The sequence below is a fragment of the Mus caroli genome, unplaced genomic scaffold (genome assembly GCF_978045245.1).
Source record: "Mus caroli unplaced genomic scaffold, Mus_caroli_1 scaffold_15, whole genome shotgun sequence".
Classification (NCBI taxonomy): Eukaryota; Metazoa; Chordata; class Mammalia; order Rodentia; family Muridae; genus Mus; species Mus caroli.
The window spans coordinates 57,921,559-57,926,288 of NW_028227270.1; the positions used below are offsets into that span (position 1 = coordinate 57,921,559).

The following is a 4,730-nucleotide window of genomic DNA, read 5'->3' on the forward strand; positions in this document are numbered from 1 at the left end:
CACACAGAGGCTTTTGGTGTGCAGTTCGAGGACAGGTAGGGAAACTTGAGATCTGGTTTGTAGAAGTTCTAAATGTTCTATTCCACACTTCGGTTTCATTGGATACATTTTACAAATAGTTTAGGAACTGGTAGGATGGAGGTGCTGATCATCTGTCAGCCTTACTTTATTAGAATCCTTTTAACTTTCTACTCCTACCAGTCCCAATGGCATGATTCAGGAAATTCAGTTCCATGGTACAAAGAGAGTTTCTGTGATACAGAGGTGTTTGATGTGTTCATTGTGTTGAGCTGTCAATAGGGCAGATTCTGCATTTTGTTTCATAAGTCATGTGACAGGAAGCAGACATTAAATTATTCTTCAACTTTGTTTTTTTGTGTGGGCATCAGAGGGTCTGTGTTTGACTGAAACCACAACAGCCTATGAGGAGTTATAAAGCCATAGCCCACCTTTCTGATCACTTCCATTTTCAGAGGGAGCTCTAGAGAATGGGGCCTCTCTATATGGAAGAAAGATCAGAAGTAGGTGGAGGGGCAGAAATATAGCAACTTAGGGGTCACTTTGAGTTATTTTTCCTGTGAGTTTTGAGTTGTTTTTTTTTTTTTACATTGTTGAAACTCCAATTTTTCCTGGCTGAGATTCCTCACAGCTCTTGATGAAGACTTGAATATATTTGGGCATTTTATTCTTGGCTTGTTCTCTACACACAATATGTATGTATAAGGTCAGTAGAAGACTCAGCAGTAGGGATAGCCATGATTATTGGGTCTCAGATAACAGTTACTAGAGATGGTCCACTTGCCTCTACCCTGGTCCTATAACTCACATCTAAACACTGAGCTTCAGGTTCTCTGCACTAATTTATTCACTTCTTTATTAATTTAAATTTTTGTTCTCATTAATCTGTGTACTTCTTTTCCTTTATTTCAAGAAAAGACTCTGTGACCTGGGCAGGTCACTCAGGAAGCATTTTGCTTGGGGTGACCTGTGTTCAGATACCAACACCCATGTTTACTACCTGCAACTCCAGATCCAGGGGGTCTGATAACCTCTTCTCTGGGGTACCAATCACACATACATGGAAAACATCCTCTCTCACATGAAATCATACACATGAGCATAGGGACAAACATGTCTTCAAAGGTGCTAATATCTTATAATGCAAGGTAAGCAAATCAAGCAAGTTTATGTGTATAATAGAAATCATACAGTGTTTTTTTAATCTGGGATTTTATATTTTTTTAGAGTTTCAATTCCATAAATGTAGTACACACTTAATATCTAATCATCAATCATAGGAAAAAACGTGGATTCTACGTGATCCTAATAGATAATCCTTTTTTCTTAACATAATAAATGAGATGTTTTTAGTAAGTAACCCTACTTCTTCCAAACTGAAAATATCAGAATGCTTAATCTCTTCAGTTTTCTGGACTAGTCTCCATTCCCAATCCATCTGACATTATTGTCAAAGGAGATTACCAGAATGAACAGGAAGAGGGCTGACCCCTGAGTTTGTAATTTTCATTCTGATTATAATCTTGCAGTTCTTATTTAAATGACCATGTTAGTTTCACAGGCATCTTTGTGTTTCATTTTCTCTGTGCTACCATCTATGTTGTATGATTCATTAATTAAAATCTAATTGTACTCTTGTTTCTCTAGGAAATAATAAACTTTCACTTCTTTTCTTCTTCTTCTGATAATTTACTATCCGTTCCTTGAGGTTTTGTTGGTTTGGGAACTTTTTGTGGAGAAACAGTGTTAGCTTTCTCTTCTTTACCTGAAAAGGTTGCCTCTCTTCCTTTCTTAGAAAATCTGTGTTTTCCAGTCCTTGCAGTCATCAATGTTCGGATTTTTAATCCTTCATCGACTGATTTGGGATGGGGGTTCTTAATTTTTTTTCATATATTATTGTGTCTGTCTTCTAATTTGCTTAAATTTTTAGCATTTCACAGCCTACAAACATTTGAGAGAATTACAGTTGAGGAGGTACACAGTCAGAATGGTTGTTTGCTAATGTGGTGAGAGATTGTGATATTGACTCTTGACTAGTGAAGGCTCATCCACTGAGTGTGGAAGAATCGCTAAGTGAGTAGGCCTGGCCTGGATGAGTGACAGCAAGCAAGAGAACAAAACAGGAAACAATATTTGCTCATGATTTTTGCTTTTATATTTGAAGTTGAGTTTCTATCATAAGATTCCCAAATAATGGAATGAGGTTTTTGTTTTTGTGTTTGTTTTTTTTAAATTGGATATTTTGTGTATTTTAAATACATAAAACATTTCAAATGTTTCTTTTTGAGAAACATTGTCTCCAAACACATATAAGAATACATACTGGAGACAAACCCTTCAAATGTAATGAATGTGATAAAGGCTTTTCCCAATACGGTACTCTCTACATTCATAGAAGAACACATACCAGAGAGAAACCCTACAAATGTAATGAATTCGATAAAGCCTTTTCACAACACAGTTATCTTCAAATTCATAGAAGAATACATACAGGAGATAAACCCTACAAATATAATGAATGTGATAAAGCCTTTTCTGAGAAACATAGTCTCCAAACACATATAAGAATACATACAGGAGAAAAACGCTTTAAATGTAATGAATGTGATAAATGCTTTTCCAAATACGGTCATCTCCAAACTCATAGAAGAACACATACCTGAGATAAACTCTACAAATATATTCAATATGATAAAGCCTTTTCTGAGAAACGTAGTCTCCAAACACATATAAGGATACATCCTGGAGAAAAACTCTACAAATGTAATGAATGTGATAAAGCCTTTTCACAACACAGTACTCTTCAAACTCAGAAGAACACATACCGGAGAGAAACCCTTCAAATGTAATCAATGTGATAAAGCATTTTCTCACCATAGTACTCTTAACATTCATAGAAGAACACGTACAGAAGATAAACCCTACAAATATAATCAGTGTGACAACGTCTTTTCCCAACCTCCTAACCTCCAGTCACAGAGACAAATTCATACTGGAGTGAAATCTTACAAATGTAATGAATGTGACAAAGCCTTTTCCCATCATTATAATGTACAAATTCATAAAGGACATACTAGACAGAAACCTTACAAGTGTAATCAGTGTGTGAAAGTCTTTTCTTTTTTTCTTCCTTTCTTTCTCTTTCTTTCTTTCTCTCTTTCTTTCTTTCTTTCTTTCTTTCTTTCTTTCTTTCTTTCTTTCTTTCTTTTTTTTTAAACAGTGTTTTTGTGTATAGTCCGGACTGTCCTGGAACTCACTCTGTAGATCAGGTTGGCCTTGAACTCAGAAATCTGCCTGCCTCTGCCTCCCAAGTGCTAGGATTAAAGGCGTGCACCACCACCACCCGGCTGTGAAAGTCTTTTCAAAATAAGGTCATCTTCAAAAGAATAAAAGAATACATAGTGGAAAGAAAATCTACGAAGGAAATGGATGTGAGCAACCTTTTTACAATGCCATCACTTCTGAATGTATAAGTGAACATACTGAAGAGAAAGACTGTGAATGTGATCATAGTCTTAATCGTCATGAACATATTTGTAGGGGCCAGAATCCTTCTGAGTATAAGCAGTGTGGAAAAGTCTATGCCAGGCAGTTATCTCCTAATGCAGGAAGGAGCACATACTGGAGAGAGAGACAGACAGAGAGAGAGAGAGAGAGAGAATAAATATACACAATGTGGTAAACCTTTGCATATCACAGTTATCTTTGAATACATAAAAGAGCACACAATATATCTCAGAATACATAGAAGAAGACACTGGAGAGAGAAACTCTGTGTGAGTAATGTGGTAAGGCCTTTGCAGTTGACATTTATCTCATAATGTATAAATTAACACAGACTTGTAAGAAACCTAATAAAAATAAGGAATGTGGTAAAGCTTGTGTGTGGACCTGTTGTTTTTTCTTGGGAAAAATCCATGGTATAGGGTAACCCTGTAAATGGAGCCACTGTGGAAACATTTTGTATGTCACAGTATCTGTATGTGTGAGTAAAACCCTAGCATGTACTAGATCGGTTAAAGTTTGCATGTCACAATAATCTTTTAGGACTTTAAAGAACTCAAAAATAAGGCAATCTGTGACTCTGATGGACATGGTCCAATCTCTGGCCAACCCATTTACATTAATTTACACAATATTATTCATTCTTGAGAAAAATTCTACCAAGTGTCAACTATTAGCTCAAGCATGATGATGTCTCTGTTTTGTTCGTACCTGGAAACTCATAGGGACAAAAACCTTATGAGGTTCATTGATGAGGTAACTGGTTTAGAATTCACAGTTCACTTTAAGTCCATGAAGTAACAGGTGTGAAACACTGTTGGTGAGTATTAATGCCTTTTCTGTTGTTGTGATAAAATGTCTAAGGTATTGTAGAAAACTGCAGTCCCAAACCAGGGTTTCCACCCCAGCTTTGGCCATTTCTTTTCCAGGTAAAACACACACAACTTTTATATTTGTAATAAACCTTAATCAACACCCAATATTGGCTAATATCTATCCTCTATGCTATCACATCTATTTCCCAGCCAGTAATTTTGTCATATTATTTTACTTTATTTCATCTGGGCTATGCTTAACTCCACTTAGTCACCCCACATGGCCATTATTTTATTATTGACCTAACCTAAGGGTGCTTTTTCTCTGTCTGCTTTCTTCTCCTTGTGGTTCTCCTCTGACCCCAAGTCCAGTATCCCTAATCCCTGTCTATG

The 4,730-nt window shown here is 36.3% G+C and overlaps 1 pseudogene; it reads left to right on the forward strand.

Annotated features, from left to right (window-relative positions):
* Window positions 1-2,291: 2,291 nt before the first annotated feature.
* Window positions 2,292-3,234, forward strand: LOC147000935 (uncharacterized; annotated as a pseudogene).
* The last annotated feature ends 1,496 nt before the right edge of the window (window positions 3,235-4,730 follow it).